The sequence below is a fragment of the Eurytemora carolleeae genome, unplaced genomic scaffold (assembly GCF_000591075.1).
Source record: "Eurytemora carolleeae unplaced genomic scaffold, Eaff_2.0 scaffold263, whole genome shotgun sequence".
Classification (NCBI taxonomy): Eukaryota; Metazoa; Arthropoda; class Copepoda; order Calanoida; family Temoridae; genus Eurytemora; species Eurytemora carolleeae.
The window spans coordinates 1-19,604 of record NW_019396161.1 but is presented as its reverse complement, the minus strand read 5'-3'; the positions used below and the strand labels follow the sequence as shown (position 1 = coordinate 19,604).

General features: G+C 31.4%; 1 long non-coding RNA gene across 1 annotated transcript; it reads left to right on the top strand.

Moving 5' to 3' along the window:
* The first annotated feature begins 1,996 nt into the window (after nt 1-1,996).
* Nucleotides 1,997-18,975, top strand: LOC111696846 (uncharacterized). The gene is made up of 3 exons (XR_002764176.1): nt 1,997-2,530; nt 7,384-7,455; nt 18,850-18,975. It is a non-coding gene; the product is annotated as an uncharacterized LOC111696846 (long non-coding RNA).
* The last annotated feature ends 629 nt before the right edge of the window (nt 18,976-19,604 follow it).

Here is a 19,604-nt window from a genome sequence, read left to right as displayed (position 1 = left end):
AAGGACTTGTGGCCGCAGCGTTCGGCCCCCTAGTCTGACGTAGGTCCGATATTGCAGGCTCCCGGCCCCTAGCCTGACGTAGGTCCGATATTGCAGTAGGTTGGAAAGTTAGTAGGTAGGAAGTTCAGAAGGGGGGATGTTGCGTATAGACGATGTAACATTACCAGGAAAGACACAGGAAAAAATATTCTGAAAAAAACCTGGACACTTGGCTAAAAAATCCCAATTTTCTGAAGTCCTAACCTTAACAAAGCCTCGGAAATGTTTTTGAGAATCTTAATAATGCAGCAGAGAGAAAGCCATTAATAAGTTTATTATACCCGGCTTTAACAATTAATTTGTAAAACTTTCTTTGTGCAAAGTTGTAATAAAATGGTTTTAGTAAGTAAGTAAGTGACGAAAACTAGCTCTAAATACCATTCACAAGTCCTGTACTGCTGAATTGGCACTTCCTGCTTTCTTCCTGCTCGACTTCCTGCAAACTGACTAACTATTTCCTTTCTCTACAAACAAGAAGAACTATAATATAAAACACCTGAGTTAAATATTCAAGAACAGGATAAAATTTGAAGGTGAATTTAAAAGGATTTTAAACGTTGTTTTACAATTTTACAATTCACAATGATACCCTTGAAACCTTTGTCAGAGCATAATTAAAGGATAATTGTCAATTGTGCGGATCTCTAATAAAGTGACTGACAGACTTATTCAGCAGAGAAAAGAAAGAACAATACAGAATCTATCTTCTTATGCCACAATGTTAGCAGAAACCCCGAACATTTTTAAAACCAGTTCTCTCTGGACGGTATTTGTAAACAAGAATAGATGCATCGGTGTTCCTCTAGTATTCGAGGAGGATAAAAGCATTTAATTTGATTATTTTGATAATTCACATAATATTTTTCTATGAGTATGACCAGAATATTTAATTGATTTTTTATCTGAAAGATGGATTCCATGTCTGGCTGGTACATTCGTCTTGTGTTTACTTTACAGCCTAGAGACAGTACACTGCATGCAGTATTATAAATGCGTACACCTCTTAAATGACTATCTTTACATTATAATTCTTTGATTCTTATTATCGATCTTTCAGAAACTTTTGAGAAATTGCGACATATTATTTGAGATTAAAAACCGACCGTTTATAATTTAAAATTGTTTTTGGTAGTTCCGTATTACAATTCACTCATTTTGCACTTTGCAGTGCACTTTATAAATGGCATTATTTTAGGTCACTTGAAACTATGTCGACTATTTACTATTTCTGTATTGTACACCCAGTCTTATATAAGCATAATCTTTCAGACATTTTTCTTTTTATTTCATGCAATTAAAGATTAAGGATTTTAGAAAGAAGTGTAACCAAGGTAGTAATGTCGCATTGTAAATAGATATTCTATTTTCTTTGGATTTATGTTAAATATAAAAAGATTTCGTCCAAAATCCTAAAATTATTAAAAAAAAGTCAAGATAAAAGAAAGAGAGCCAAGAGATTGGAAAAATTAGATTTTCTTTTTAAAAATGCAATCCGAGCTGAAAAATTTAGAATGAGATACAGGCATAGAGAATAGAATATATATTAGAGTGGAATTTAGAGAATCTCTCGGTATGAATTTTTTCAGTCCCTTTCAGCCTGAAAGGGAGTTCAAAGTGTACAAATCATGTAAATGTTCACAAATTATATGCAGTAGAGTACATTAATACAGTATGTTCCCTAGACTATTCATTTCAATTTCGAATTTTTAAACTGTTAAATAAACTTTATAATGAATTAGGTGAATAAAAAACATCATTTGATAACGGAAAATCATCGTTTGAAGTACACCTGCAGTATGAAAACAGTACAACAAAATGGCCGTTTTACACTTTTTTTCTAGGAAATTCCCCTCTAAAATATATTCTATTCTCTTTGGTTACAGGGTGTCCCACGAAACATGACAGTTGGTGAATAGTTTAAAATGTCTTCTTCCATAATTTGATAAGATGTTTGATACTGAAGTTGATAACTTGAAATGCGTGGGTTTTCATAAGCATGAATTCTTAAACTACCCACGCTTAACCTTCAAAAAAATACTATGCCTCACCTTTCTGTAGACAAAGAACTCTTACATCCACATAAAAAACCAGATATTTCCGGATCAAACAAACATCAAATACAAAAACACAAACTTTAATATATTTTTCACAAAAACTAAAAGATATAAAAACTGCACCAATTCTATTTCGTTTATTAAATTAACAAACTGTAATTATATTAAATTTATGTATTTTTTATGAAACCCTGGATAACAAAGAACTCAAGCTTGGTGAACCAGACCTTGAACAAACAGGCAACCTCAATCCTGAACAAGAGATCTACAAGACAGTTCCAGCAAGGACCCGAGCCAGCAAGGTCCTCAGCTTTCATCCGAGCTCCGTAACTTTAACAATATATATGTTGAAGTCGTAAAATAAAAACATCTTGAAGCAATCTTTCCTTTTTTGTTCCAGAAGATACTAATAAAATTGATTTCACATTAAAATACATGTAAGTTAAACCTTTTTTAAAAGAAATAAAGTATGTATAAAGTATAAAGTATGTCGAAGAAGGGAAGAAGACATTCAGAACAATTCACCAACTGTCATGTTTCGTGGCACACCTTGTATCCTTTATCACGATCTGATTAATCTGATTATCCAATGAACACACTTTTGATTTTCTTCTTAATCCTCTTTTTGGATATTTCTACTGTATAAAAGTTACGTTTGATAACAATTACAGATATAATGCTATATCGATTGAACTAATATCCGATTAAATTAAAGTCAGCTGTTCACAAGCCGGCTTTTAGAGCATTTAAACAAGTATAAATTTAATCATGTTAATATGAAATTATGAAGAAAAAAACATATTTTAGGACTGTCATTTTAAACGTTAGTGTTAATAAGCATTAATCCAAAACTTACGTTTGTTCAATCGATGTTTATTTAGTTCAATTGATATGACACCATCAACACCAGAAATCAAAACCGGTTTTTCAAAAGTTAAAGAGTACATCTTAACATGACACGCTGATTGGTTAAATTTTGAACTTCTTTCTTGGATCGAATGCGTTTAAAAATAATCTTGGGTTTAGTAAAACCAGGAGTTTAAGCATTAATCTTGATATCCACCATTCTAAAGTTTTCAGCTCTAGACAAGTATCTTTATTTCTCACCCCGTGTTTAAAAGTTACAGACCACATATTGGAAATTCTATCGAGTCTTCGTTTTTTATTGTGTTCACAAAAATATCTCACGTGGTGCAAAGGCGACATGAAATTATGTCACTTTCTTATGTTTTAAGGACTACTTATACTTTTCTAGACTTGAAAAATGTTTTTACAATCCCGAGTTATTCCCTACTGTTAATCTACCAATACCATAGAGGAGTTTCCAGATAACATACAAAATAAAACATTGAAATTTTTTTATTAATTTTATGCGGTTAAATAATCTTTTTTTTTAAAAGTCGTATATTTGCAATTTTCAGACAGGGACATTTATCACTATTAAATTAAAACTCCTTTACGGTATCCTTAGAATATCATTTCATGCAAGTTAAATTTATTTACGAGTACTCGCAGTCAGTCCCTTTAAATTAGAAAGAATATTTTATTAGTTTATTTTTGCTCTCAACAACAATATAGTTTTTCTTTTTTTCTTTTCTCTGGAGATTTTTGTGAAATTGGCGGAAAATTGGCAAATTTACCTTCATTCTTGTGCACAAACTTTAGTGAAAGATAGAGAGAAAATAAGAACCCAGATTGTCAAAAATGGATACTGCACAGTTATAAAATCTGGTCACCAACTAGTAAGCAATCAACCTTGATTGTAAAACCTTGGTTTCTATCATTTTTATGGATGTAGCCTTTGGTTTAAAGGAACAAATCATTGATTTACGTTGATTTTTTACGTTAAATTATGTTGATTACTGACCTTGATCTCCTACTGGGGGGTCTCCGTGCTCGTCCCAGCCCCCCCCCCCATGTTAGTTTACGTTGATTTACGTTGATTTACGTGATTTACGTTGATTTACATTGATTTACATTGATTTACGTTAATTTACATTGATTTATATTTAATCATGTTGATTTACGCTGATTTACGTTGATTTACGCTAATTTACATTGATTTTCGTTGATTTACACGAATTTACGTTGATTTACGGTAATTTAAGTTGATTTACGTTGACTGTTTGTTTAACCCTAAACAGGCTGTGTTTTTTTTCCCTAGCACTCACTGTGAAATTTTGTGACGTTTAATAAATAGTAATTTAAAGGATTTTTTTATTTATAGGGTAGGGTGTAGGGTGTAGGGCGGAAAAAAAGTCCGGTCTGCGAAAAAAAAAATCTAAAAAAGCCCATACAATTTTTTGTGATTAAAGCTACAGATAAAAAAAAAATATTTTTTTCAGACCCCCAGCCTTTATGGGGTTTAAACTTTACAGTTTGTTGGACCTAGGATTTTCATCAGTTTTTATGTTAAATTCTTTCAATAGAACATAATTCAATATTGGAACATTTTTTTAAGCCAGCAAGAACAATCTTGTTTTTTACCCATTAATTTAAGCTTAATTAATTCTCATCTCTCTCTCTCTCTATACGTTCTCATGAGAAAATTAAAATAATAATAATTACTTATCATAAATCATTAAATCATTCCTTCTTCCTTATGACGTCTAAAAAAGATGGGATTTAAACTGTCTCTTTGGGTGCTTTTTGGACACCTTCAATTCAAACGATGGAACAGCATATTTAGTCAGAGAATAAATTCACTGCTCTATTTAAGCATTTTGTTATAATTAAAATTTCAAAAAAATGTTCATAAAAAATCCTACAAAGGCAGGTGGGTGTGAATTTATGCATAGTTTGGGGGGGGGGGCTGCCCAAAGAAAAAGGCCTTAGGGCAAAGGTACGGAGTTGTAATGCATGACTTATTTGCTCAATGTGCAAAGCCCAATTTTTCAAGGCCGGGTCATGAAAAAGATTAGACCACTAACTTTAATAAAAAAATGAAAAAATGTGAAAATATTACATTTTTTGTCAACAAATATGTGGACCAAGTTTTCAAGAAGTTTAAGATCTGTAGCTCAACCATCCATTAAACAACAACAAAAAGTATTTGATATTTTAGATTTTTTAAACACCAACAGGCCTTATGACTTCTTGTAGAGGAGGGTTATTACGTATAAAAGTAAAAAAAAATTATGAAAAATTCATAAATTTGTTTATTTTCTATTTAGAGATATTACCATGATTAGAGGGATTGCATAAAATATTTAAAAATACATTTGTACGACCTATTGCAATGAATAAATATCTCACGAAACCTCTGAAGTAGAAATATACTATTTAAACTTTAAACTTTAGCTAGTACATATATATATAATATATATAATAAAGCAGGCTTTAAGAATCCAAGCTCTTTGGTAACCTATTTTTTAGGCTGATATTTTTTGTCTGCAATAATGATATCATTTATTACTAACTAATAAAGGTATTTTAAACTGAAGGTTTATTTTTATAAATGTATATATAAAGTAGTTTAAACTGAAGGTTATACATCGTTTAATTTTATAAATGTATTTAAAAAGTAGTTTAAACTGAAGGTTATACATCGTTTAATTTTATAAATGTATATCAAAAGTAGTTTAAACTGAAGGTTAAACATCGTTTAATTTTATCAATGTATATAAAAAGTAGTTTAAACTGAAGGTTATAAATCGTTTAATTTTATAAATGTATATAAAAAGTAGTTTAAACTGAAGGTTATACATCGTTTAATTTTATAAATGCATATAAAAAGTAGTTTAAACTAAAGGTTATACATCGTTTAATTTTTTAAATGTATATAAAAAGTAGTTTAAACTGAAGGTTATACATCGTTTAATTTTATAAATGTATATAAAAAGAAAATAAGTGATCTTCCATTATGGAATGTTGGCTTCAGAACAATATTTTTTAAATCTCGTTGTTGCATCATTTATTACGGAAAATTCCATAGAATATTGCCGTCATCAGACATAGATTTAGAGAGTACCGTTGTTCATTGAACTTGACCTCTCTACAATCAATTTAATGTTCTAAGGAAAGGTATATCTATGCTCTGAGGAAAGGTATATCTGCTCTTAGGAAAACCGCATCTTTGTTCTAAGGAAAGGTATATCCAAGGTACTAATGCAAGGAAAGTTATTTCAGAGGTGTACGAATTTTTTGTACTGCAGTGAACTGTCTTTGGGCGGAAAGGTTAACACAAGACGACTGTCACAGCCTGACATAGAATCATTTTTCACAAAAATAATCTAAGAAATATTCTGGTCATAGAAAACTATTATGTAAATTTTCAAAATTATCAAAATTAAATGCTTTTATCCTCCCCTGATATTAGACGAACACTGATGCATCTATTCTTGTTTACAAATTCCGCCCAGAGAGAACTGGTTTCAATATATACGCGACCGCAATTAACTTTCCTTGCTTTAATACCTTGGGTAATGGGTATACCCATGCTCTAAGGAAAAGGTATACCTACTTTCCAAGGAAAGGTTTATCTATGTTCTAAGGAAAGGTATATCAATGTTCTAAGGAAAGGTATGTCTATGCTCTTAGGAAAAGTATATCCATGTTCTATGGAAAGGTATAACTATATTCTATGGAAAGGTATATACATGTTCTATGGAAAGGTATAACTATGTTCTATGGAAAGGTATATCTATGTTCTAAAGAAAGGCATATGTACGTTCTATGGAAAGGTCTATCTATGTCTATGGAAAGGTATATCTATGATCAATGGAAAAGTATATCTATGTTCTAAAGAAAGGCATATCTAAGTTCTATTATAATCTAAGATGAGAGAGTTTTCTTAAATTTTCTGGGACAATTTCATGCTTGCTCTCATATAGATAACTTTACCCACACACACAAACAAACGGCCTCGTCAAAATATACATATATATATATCTCTCGATATATATATACTTTGCTTGTCTGTTTGTTTGTCCGTTTGTATCCAATACACGTCTAATCGGCTGAACCGATCGGGCCCAAAATTTGTATGTGACTCACTGGAAAGGTTAATGGATTTGTAAAATTTTAAAATGCGCGAAAAATATTTTTAAATCCGCGAACTTTTTTTGTTATTGTTATATATTGTACAAAGAGATGATGCTCACAGATTAAAAGTTTAAATAGAATAGGGCGCTAGGGCGCGAAGCGTCCTTAAAGGCTAGTATATAAATATAAAGTAGTGATTTCTGTTTGTTTGTTTGGATGTCCCATCAATCATAACTCATAAACCCCTTGGGCGATTTGCCTCAAATATTGATTGGGTAGCTTGAAACAACCATGGTAATTTTATTAGATTGTGTTTGTTCGAAAAGTTGACTAGAACTTCAAAAAAAGCTGGGTTCCCAAGCTTGTCTATATTTATAAGGTAAGAACTCTTTGTTTGTCTTTGTGTCTGTCTGTCTGTTTTTTATGTTCGATCATAACTTAGGAACCCCTTGACGATTTCCCTCAAATTTAGATTGGGGAACTCGTTAGAACCAAATCTGGATGAGAGTTGGATTCCTATGCTATGTGAGCATTAAGCAGATCGTCCGAAATTTGTATTGAAATATTATTTGAATATTTATTTCACATTTTTATGCGTCCTCAATGTGCGTTATCAAAAGTGCATTTTATTCTTCACAATTACTGCATCCTTATAACTTTAAGTGATTTGTACATCTGAATAAGTGCAATCTGTGCACCCTCTTTTGCAACAGTTAATGTTCTTGAACGTTTTCATAGAATGGCAGCTATATAAGTCCCTCTTTTTCTTGTATTTTAAATAATTGTTCGTAACAATTGCAAATATTTGATAATGATTTATAGTTCTCCCATTAATGTTTTTAACAAAATGAAATGTTTATTTTTCAAAAAAGTTAAAGATAGGATTGGATTGGATTGATATTAATCTTAAATTCCCAGGAAGAAAGGAAAAGCTTAAAGAATTAATTGTTTTCAGTCCGGAAAGCCAATTTGTAATCCCCGAGGTCAGAACAATTTGTAAACCTTTAAATTTATTTCAAGGATTAGCAATAGATTTTAAGAATTTTTTTAAAACGTATGTCTAAAAATCTAAATTTCCAGAAGCAAATTAAAAACCTGTAAAAAAACTGAAAACCTGAAAACCTCTCAAAACCATCGAAAACCCATGAAAATCAGAAAATTTGCAAACTTGAAAACTTGAAAACTTAAAAACCTGGAACCTGAAAACCTGAATACTTGAAATCCTAGAAACACGAAAACCTGGAAAACCTTAAAATCTGATACCTAAAAACCTAAAAACCTGAAAACTTAGAATCCCTGAAAACCTCTGAAAACCTCTGAAAATCTAAAAACCGGACATCCTAAAAATCTGAAAACCTAAAACATGAAAACCTGAAAATCTGAAACCTCTGCAAGCCTGAAAACCTGAAAACCTGAAAATCTGAAACCTCTGAAAGCCTAAAAACCAGAAAACCTGGAAACCTGAAAACTTGAAAAACCTGGAAATCTGAAAATCTGAAAACCTGGAAACCTGAAAACCTGAAAACCTGGAAACCTTAAAACATGAAAACCTGGTAACCTCGAAACCTGAAAGATTGAACTAAAACATCTCAGTGTGAAGAAGACAGTAGAAGAGTTGAACAAAAACTAAAGAAAGATGGATCCATAGAATCGAATTTCTGTCGAGAATTCGTTTTTGCTTTTCACCCCCCCCCCCTCCACCTCCCCTGCATCTAGCCTCGCCTTGTCAAGATTTTGAGATAAAGTAATTATGCAAAAGGTTGAAGGGTGGAAGAGAAAATAAAGACAATAAGAAACTTGTACATGCACGTTTTTATATACACATGTTTTCTTTTCTGTTCTTTTAACTTTTGTTATCCAATAGCTAATACCTACCCAACCTTGCCTATAGCTTAGACCACTCTCTGCTAAACCCTACTTTTTCTTCGGTCAGTGTACTGCAGATTACTGCAGAACGCACCCAAAGCTTAGTTGAGGGTTCTCTACCTTTCTCTATATCCATTGTTTATTTACCTATCCTTGTATCTAGTGTTCTTTTACCTATCCTTGTATACAGTGTTCCTTTACCTATTCTTGTATCTAGTGTTCCTTTACCTATCCTTGTATCTAGTGTTCCTTTAATTATCCTTGTATCCAGTGTTCCTTTACCTATCCTTGTATCAAGTGTTCATTTACCTATCCTTGTATACAGTGTTCCTTTACCTATCCTTGTATCTAGTGTTCCTGTACCTTTCTTTGTATCCATTGTTCATTTACCTATCCTTGTGTTGTATCCAGTGTTCTTTTACCTATCCTTGTATCTAGTGTTTCTTTACCTATCTTTGTATTTAGTGTTCCTAGACCTATCCTAGTATCTAGTGTTCCTTTACCTATCTTTGTATTTAGTGTTCCTTTACCTATTCTAGTATCTAGTGTTCCTTTACCTATCCTTGTATCTAGTGTTCCTTTACCTATCAGCTTGTGACCAGTGTTCCATTAACTATCAGATCGTATCCAGTATTCCTTCACCTATCCTTGTATCCACTGTTCCTTCACATATACTTGTATTCATCCAGTGTTCCTTCATCTATCAGCTTGTATGCAGTGTTCCATCTATTGTAAAAATGTGAACGATGTACTCAATGTGTAGGAAGTTAGTAACTACGTATGTATATGAAGAAACTTGACAAATGCTTAAATTTGGCGGAGCATGTGACAGGACTAGAAGAGAACTAGGGGGGAGGGGAGGTAGTAGAGGAAAGTATAATAAGAAATCAGTATTTAAGAGAATCAAGTTATTCAGTTTAGGCGAAGAAAAGGATAATAGTGACAATCTGTTTTAAATTTTTTACAGCCAGCTAAGACACATTGTTATCATTACCAATAACTCCAGTTTAAGTGGATTTTAAAAAGTATGTTTATAATAATCTTTTTTATCGTTTACCTTAATATGTCTATATAATATTTATAAGACCTTTAATCCAGCTGATCGGAACAGTTGAATAGAGCTGACTCAAATATATCCTTTATTAATATTTTTCATGTACATTTACAGTCAGATATTATATTCTCAATATTTTCAACACCAGTGCCTAGAAATATAATACTTATAAAACTTGATTTTCCGAGATAGTCAGGGAATTTCAGATACTTGTTTCTAGTCTCAATTTTTTATTCAATACTTATTTCTGGTGCCAATATTGGTCATATATTGTTTGAACTTGTGTACTGGTATCTGGTGCCAATATTGGTCATATATTGTACGAACTTGTGTACTGGTATCTGGTGCCAATATTGGTTATATATTGTACGAACTTGTGTACTGGTATCTGGTGCCAATATCGGTTATATATTGTTTGAACTTGTGTACTGGTATCTGGTGCCAATATTGATTATTATATTGTACGAATTTGTGTACTGGTATCTGGTGCCAATATTGGTTATTATATTGTTCGAACTTGTGTACTGGTGTCTGGTGCCAATATTGGTTATTATATTGTTTGAACTTGTGCACTGGTATCTGGTGCTAATATTGATTATTATTTTGTTCAAACTAGTGTACTTGTGTACTGGTATCTGGTGCCAATATTGACTCTTTGTTGTTCAAACTTGTTCAGTGGTATCTGATTATTATTCGTTTTTTTATTATTTCATATTGATTACTTTTTGTTTAATCTTTTTTATATACTTGTATCCGGTGTCAATATTGATTTTTTGGCTTAAACTTTGGTTCTTATAACTAGGGCCAAAATAGAACAATTTTTGTTAAAACTTGCTGATCTTGATTATTTTTTGAGTTGCTTTCTTGGGTACTTGTTACTTACATCTGGTGCCAATCTTGACTTTTTTTCGGGCACTTGTTTCGGGCACATGTTTCGATGGCACTTTTATATGGTCTAAATACTAACAATTTTTTACTGTGCGGATGAATGAATGAATCAGAAGTTATGAAAGTATATTTTGAACAAGAAAAATAGGCATTTTTAAATTCTACCTTTGAAAACTGAACTTTCCAATTTATTGATAATAAGTTGCAAGGTATTGAATGCTGCAGGCATTATACAAATGCTTGAAACGCCTTAAGATATTCAATTGACGAGGTTCACTGAAATTCAAATATTTCAATGGTGCATACAACAAGACTATTTCAATGGTGGATATAACAATAATATTTCAATGGTGGATATAACAAGAATATTTTAATGGTGGATATAACAAGAATATTTCAATGGTGGATAACAAGAATATTTCAATGGTGGATATAACAAGAATACTTCAATGGTGGGTATAACAAGAATATTTCAATGGTGGATATAACAAGAATATGTAATGGATATAACAAGAATATTTCAATGGTGGATATAACAAGAATAATTTTCATAAAATAATTTCTTTAAGAATTCAATTCAGATTCCAATTTATTAAACAAAACCTAAATTATCTCTATCCGAACAAAGTTCTTAATATCTCGCAAGCAAGGAATATTAAATTTTTAAAATCTCAGGACTAGGGTTATTTTTGTGATTATAAACTCTAGAAATGGATTTGTTAAATTTCTGCCCGCTTCAAAATTATACATTCACGAAACCTCTCACTATGCAATCAATATATATATTTTATTGGAAGCAACCTTCAAGTTCCTTTATTTTCCTTAAATTTAAATAAAGTTTTTTCTCACAGTAATTATGCACTGAAGAGAAACACTATTGGTCTAAAGTTTATCTTCATTATGTCGCCTTTACCCACGGCTACAAGTCTTTGATATTTGTCAGTTGGTTCGAAGATTATATTTTAGAAGTTTCTAATAACATTAAACATACAATCAAAGAAAATAATTGCTGCGCCAATTTTAAAAAAAGTTTTAAAAAAAGATATTCAAAATATTTTTTAAATCATTAAAAATTTGGATTTAAAATCAATTATCGATAAAAAGATATATAATGTTACGTCCAACCATACTTCCATTCTTTCTCTTGAAATTGTTGTCTAAATATTGATAATACTGAAAATATTAAATATTATGTTTAGCCTGATATTGAATTATGCTAATATACTCGGATATAAAGGCACAAAGAAAACTGGAAATATAGAACACGGTTCCATCTCCTGTTAAACAAATGTTTTAAAACCTTTATTCAACATTGCTGAGTGTACGCAGTGTGAATTTCTCTCGAAAAACCTGAATATTTTATATTAAATGCGATTTAAAAAAAATTAAATTCAAATATTGACTTTCTGTGAGTTCTGGAAAGTAAATATTAATATTTCTTATAACAGTTTGAAAATAAAGAAGACGGGAAGTGTTCACTTACTTTTGTTTTTACCTTTGACTGATTTCTTATCAGTTCCTCCACGTCAACGTAGAATGTACACAAACCCTATTCCCCCTTTCTTTAGTATACATACCTTGAAGAAGATGAAACATTTCAACTTAGTGCTGAATATAAGACTAAATTAGTTTAATGTAAACTTAAACAATTTATTCATTCTTATTGTTATAAATTGCAGAGAATCGTAGAAATGGAGGATAGAGGGGGGGGGGGGGGTTCGTCTAAAATAATGAATAGAAATGCAAACATTTTAACTTGGATGTTCAACATATTTTTGGCCTCCATTGTTGTTTTATTTTTCCAGCTTGTAAACAATACACGTTGTTTTTGCTCAAACTCGTCAAGAAATCCACGAAAAGTTTGAAAATAAACAAATTAACAAATAATTTTGCACTTCTCAATTTAACGCTATAGAGTCACAGCGATTCTGACGTTTATTATTTTTTTATCTTTTTTTTCGGACTATACTTTAAATTATTAAAGTGGGTGTTCGCAAAAAATGAAAGGGGGTATAGGCTTACGGCGAAAAATAATCGTTTTCGATCTCTACTAATCTTAATTCTATCTGTTGGGTCTATAAGGAGAAAATTGTTAAAAACGACTTATTCTGAAGAACTTAGCGTCCATACAAATTCAGAAAGTTGTAATATACGACTCGGATCGTAAAAAAATCAATTTAATTTCAAACAAATCATTCAGATATTACAACCTTTAGTCATAAATTATTTTACGACGCAATCTTATATAGTTAATATTTCATAATATTTTTTATTTGTTTTGTATACAATGCACTTTAACGCCGAAATAGTTGGCCGCCAGAAGTCTCTGCTCTCGATGCTTTGAATGATTAGTGTTAAATGTATATTAGCGAAGTCTTATGCAAAAGCTCCGATCTGAGTAAGAGATTTGAGTCTATATTGCTTCTTAAAGAGACTCTATTTGTTAGTTCAAGGGATCCTCTATCCGATTCAACGCGGAACCCTTGAAACCTTCATCTGTTCAGAAATGTGGAAGAAAGCGAAAAGTGTTTAATTCTTATAATTCCTCCAGTCTTTCTCATAAGCAAGAAATGCGTAAGTCGTTTTTTACCTTTGTATATAACATTTTTGTTCAAAATAATGTTCGAAATAAATTCTTTCAAAATATTTATATTAAATATTTTAAACTAATATAATATTATTTTAATAGATTTAACAAGTTTCTTAGAAAGAAAAGAATAAAAAAGTAGAAAAAGTTACTTTTGTCGCAGCAGAATCCATTTTCAGATTAAACTTTAAATATTTATCTTGGAGTATGAGTTCATACAACTAATTCTTTATACCCCCCCCCTTTCCTTTTTTTCTCCTCTGCACCTCCCCCCCTGTCATACATTTATGTGTTTAAGATTATAGGGTTAAATTAAGTTTGATTTAAATAGTTTAAGAAAGGTTAGAAGGATAATTGGTCTTTAAATCATGTGTTAATTGCTAATAATCATCAGGGGAATATAAACTCAAGCAAAAATATAATATTTAGAAGATTTNCCCCCCGTCCAACAAAGGGGATAAGTTTAAAGCTATAATTTGAGTTTAACAAATCAACATAAATAAAAAGGAATTTTAATCTTCATTTTTTGCGAATTCGTAAAATTAATCTTTTTGTAGTGGTGGATATGAGAATCATATTCTTGATTGACCCTCTATTCGTCTACACACTTTGGAAAATCGGGCACCAACTAAAGAGACCGGGTGCACCTCACTTAAATTTAACTTATAGCTATTTCCATCCTGTTTTACCAAAGAAGGCAGAGCCTTCCGACGCCGTACATGCATGAATGTCAAGCTCTAATTGGCTGGGCTTTGACAAGATTTAGCTTATGGTGGACTGTACCGTACTGTCAACAAGGAGAATTCAATTCAGATCTGCAATTTAAAAATATTTTTGAAACTCGATGATTCCCAAAACTTCCCTGATTTAAAATTTGCATAGCAATGAAGATTTTTTCCTATTTTTTGCATTATTTTATTTATTAAATAGCCAATTTCTATAAAAGTTCCTATTTTCATCAAATGACATGTTTGTATTTTTCTTAAATTCATGCTTATTAGATTGGGTTGCTTCCTCCCAATCGATAACTCTAGTATCGTGACTCCGCCCTGAACAGGACCTCTTGGTTCTTCATGTTAGTAATGGAAAGACTGAACAAAATGAGAATAATTTTAGTTCAAGTTTTTCATTTTTTTTACGTGTGATTTAATTTTCCAATAAATGTTACTATTTAGTAAAAGAAAATCTGTATTTATCCGTCCTAGTAAGGATTTAAATAAAACTGTCAATTGTTAAAATCTCTGACAAGAAACCTAGATTTATCCCTTTACTGCAGACCTAACAAACTTCAGTTTAACTTGGGAAAAAGAAAATGCGCCAAAATCCGTTGCGGTGTACATTTTTATTCTAATCCTGCCATGTTTGTTTTTGTTATAAATAGGAATTCAATTTATCCAGTTTACTTTTTTTTCAAGGGTTCAATTATGCTTTTAAAGTTCTTTTTTGTATATTCTATACAATTATTATACTTAATTGTATAATCTTTTTGCATATTTTATACAATTATTAAACATAATAGTATAATCTTTTTGTATATTATATAAAATTATTAAACATAATTGTATACTCTTTTTGTATATTTTTTACAATTATTAACATAATTGTATACCCTTTTTGTGTATTTTATTCAATTATTAAACACAATTGCTACACTCATAAAATGCTACCAGATAAATCGCCTGTAAAACGCACTCCTGACCCTTCAATAAAAGTTAATTCAACCTAAAGTCTGACCGCGTCAACCTTGTTGCACCGGCCAGTCCTATAGAGTGTCTGCTTTAATTACCCAATGTCCGGGAGATACAGTATAAACTAGGATTGGAAAGGTTGACCCGGCTCGGAAATTCAAATGTACTACCGCTGCCCGTGGTAAAGAAAAAAACGGTAGTCTATCAAATATCATAATTTTAGGTTTGAACTTTATATTATCTATATATAAATTTGGCTTGTCTGTTTGTTTGTTCCCGAAACCCCCTGGAAATCATTCACTGATCCAGGGGAAGGGTTAAGTTAACCAAAACGGAGAAACATTGGTCAAGAATTTTTTTGTTACGATACTAAATATCATATGATTGTGTTTGTTATTCAAAGTATCAAGCATGCATTAAAAATTCCAATGTTCTCTAAATTCTGTATTCCCCTACCTACCCCCCCTCCTCCTTTCTTCCCCCTGAACCAGCTCAAGTGTTAAGAAAATAAGAAAACATCCGTCCCTGTTTTATGCTAGAATAAAACAGGAAGATATGGGGAAATCATAAAATATTCAAAACTTCAAGAGAGATTTCAAATCTTCTTTCAAACCTGGGAAAATTTATGATTTATTTTATCACAAAGTGTTCTACAATGATAAAGAACACTTCTTACTGCATTTGTTCGAATGCATCAATTTATTTCATTTGATATCACTAGCTGTCAAAACTTATTGCTTTTACTAGATGTAGAGGTGAATCCTCCCGATAAATTGCTATTATTTTTAGCAATAAATTTCAAGAAAGTTAATTTAGAAAATGCACTTAACACAAGATCTTTCAGGTTTCTATATTTTATAACCTACAGCTTCAAGGAGAAATTTTATAATTTAATTTCAAAACATTTTTCAAAGTTAAATTGCACTAAACATCAACCATTTAACAAATTAAAGTTTTAATATGACATTTCTATGCATTAAGCTAACATATTTAAACATTTACTATTTAGTGTTTAAAGAGATTGTTCGCAAAATATAAAATTAATCACAAATATTAGTTTAGGGTCTGTAGGTAATGGTATGAATGTTTTTATATAAAAAAAAACGTCTAAACGATTAAACCAATGAGGCCCAACCTTTGGTGTGGTAACTCACATGACCCAAGGGAAGTTTTAAGTTAAAATTGAAAACTTTTGCTTTATGCTAATTTTCGATCTTAGAAATCCGTCAATAAAAACAAGAAAATCGACGTAATTTTATTTTATTATTTAAAAGTATATAAAAGGCATTTTGAAATATCAGCAACAAAAAGCTAAGATTATTTCCAGAAATCTGTTTAGTACAAAACAAACAAGAACTTGCTAGTAACCAGCTGTTCTTTCTATGTACCCTTTTTATCATCTATTCCAATTGCCTTTCACCTTACTCGGTACTCCCCCTCCCCATGAACTCCTTTCAAACCGTCAGACATTGCTGGAAAAGATCGATTCTACATTTCCGGAAACTGGGAGAAACTGAACTTTTGCAAAAAAGTCTTTAATATTTAATGCACCAAATAAGCTCTCGGGATGAATCAGGTCTGGATCATATTTGAGAAAACATTTTTTTTCGGATGAGAATATAATAGTTTAAAAAAATCCACGCTTTTTAAAATCAGGTTAGGTCAAGAAAACCCAAGATTTTTCATTAAATAAGGCACAGTTGCCCGTTCACCGATAAAAATTGGTAAAGTAAGAACATTATGACTATAAAAATAACAAAAGTGAAAAGAAAAAGTTTAAAACAGAATGTATTAAAATCATTAAAAATTTAAATTAAATCTATGAATGTCAAAGAATATCAAACAAACGAAACCAAAAAAAGATATATTCAAACTTCAAAACCTTCCTGGAAGAGAATCCCTGTAAGGGAGGTTCCTGGAAGAGAACCCCTATAAGGGAGGTTCCTGGAAGAGAAACCCTATAAGCAAGGTTCCTGGAAGAGAATCCCTTTAAGGGAGGTTCCTGGAAGAGAACCCCTATAATGGAGGTTCCTGGAAGAGAACCCCTATAAGGGAGGTTCCTGGAAGAGAACCCCTATAAGGGAGGTTCCTGGAAGAGAATCCCTGTAAGGGAGGTTCCTGGAAGAGAACCCTTATAAGCGAGGTTCCTGGAAGAGTACCCCTATAAGGGAGGTTCCTGGAAGAGAACCCCTATAAGCGAGGTTCATGGAAGAGAACCCCTATAAGCGAGGTTCCTGGAAGAGAACCCCTATAAGCGAGGTGCCTGGAAGAGAACCCTATAAGCGTGGTTCCTTAAGGAGCCTCTAGAAATAATTTATCCACGTGTTTCATCTGATGAAAGTGACTAAAACCTCTGCAATATCAAAAACTGCTAGACATCAACCCAAACAATTCAATAATTAAATAAATTAATAAATTAACAAAAACATGTTGTACACATGTACATAATGTAATCTGATAATAATCAGAAATAAAACTAAACAAGAGGAGTACAACTTCCAAAAACATTTTAAAAAAAAAACTCACTTCGTTATAAAATATGTCCATTAAAAATAAACTAATAAAGGGGTGGGATGCGCTGAAACTCAGGATTTACAGATCTTTAAAAAGTTTTATATAACTCAAATAAATCCTAAAGAATTTGACCATAACACTGCATACTCAGTTTAACTACCTTACATAGCCGGTCTGTCCCTTTAAATATTTTAAATTATATCTCCAAAATCATGAGTTATATTTTAAATACGAAATATCAACGGCTTTTATCAAAAAAATTTGAATGCGTTGTATCCTCTCAATTAACAATAAAGTTGTAAACTAATTCTTGGGTTGAATTTTGAGTTAATTTAATAGAACAAATACCATCTTTTATCTCTCTCTCTTTTTTATGTATTTATCTTGATATTTATTATTTCTTTATGTATTTGTTTGTGTTTAAGTTGAAGATGATAATAAATAGGAACCCAGCTGGGATAATGGTAGAAGCTAACTGCAGTACATTAACATGATTTATCTAACCAAACCAGTTCAAACATTAAACATAAACAAGGTTTAAATACAAACACTGTCTCCCATACATAACAAACCAAAATATTATACAGCCTATATTATACAGTATCAAGGAAAGTTAATAGGTTATAAATAGTAAATAGATTATAAAGTACTATGGGTGGCACTGAGAAGTGAGATAATGTATTACATCTAGTACAACTGTATTTACGATTTCATTTTTTTCAGTCGAAATATGTGATTTTAGGCTTAATGTTGAAAGGAATTGAGCCTTTGTCTCAAACAAAAAATGGATGGTTGGATATTGTCAATATATAGGGATTAGAAAGACTCAATTCCTTGGTGGAATTTTATGCTTTCTTTTTTCTTTTTTATACATCTACAGTTTTATTTATCTACATGGTAAAACACGAATTGAAACTTTGTTACATTTGAATTGCACAACTTCTTCAGAATCACATTGCCGCCTATTTTAATTATTTATTTGATATAAAGGATGAGACTTTGAGACGACTTTCCAGAATTTGTGTATCTGCTCTTTTATCGTACATTTATGGTTCTCTGCAGCTGTAAACTTGTTATTTTCAGGCCAAATATTTTCAAATATCATTTAAAGAGTGTAGTTAAGGCAAAAGCTGATAAAAAGCGGGAAGAAAATTAAATTATTTATTTTTATTTCAGCTAAAAAACAACTCTGGTATGATTCTTGCTCCGGCACGGCACCAAATCTGAACTTCTATGACAGAAAGAGAAGCTAAAAAGAAGCCAAATAAAGGAAATTAAGCGGACATGGAAATGGATCAAAGAAGAGAATGAAGTTTTGTGTTTGGATGCGAGGGAGGGAGGAAAAGAGGGGGAGTGGAATGAGGGAGGGAGGGATGAAGGGGAGTATTCCCCGGAACACCCAGGAGACCTTTAAACAATCTAAATTTGAGAATATATATTCAAAATATGTTTGTTTCGAATCGATCGTTCAATCTATACAATGATAATAGGATTCATCACATTTTGATGTAGAAACCATTTAAATTTTATCGACATTAATTTAGAAAGGGCACCAGGCTTCACCAATGGTACACAGCCCCAATTTTAGTAATTATTACACTGTATCCTTAAGACCAAAATGTTAATTGTTAAGTGACCCAAAAATAATGTTTGCTGTTGCCAATTTCAAGTATGATTTAAAAAATTTCCGGAATTGCGATGAAAAAAATATAATTTGTAAATAAATATCATAAACCTTGAAGAAGGTGAAACGTTCAGTATTGTTTATAACAAATATGTGCATGTTAGAAAACACCTTTTTCATATTTTTTCTTGACGAAAATTCAGTGACGTTTTATATCCCCCCTGTATGCAGATCTTCCATGCTAATCGGAAATATTGTGTAAATTCTTAGTGCTTATCTGAACAAGATTTTCTTATCGGAATCCTTA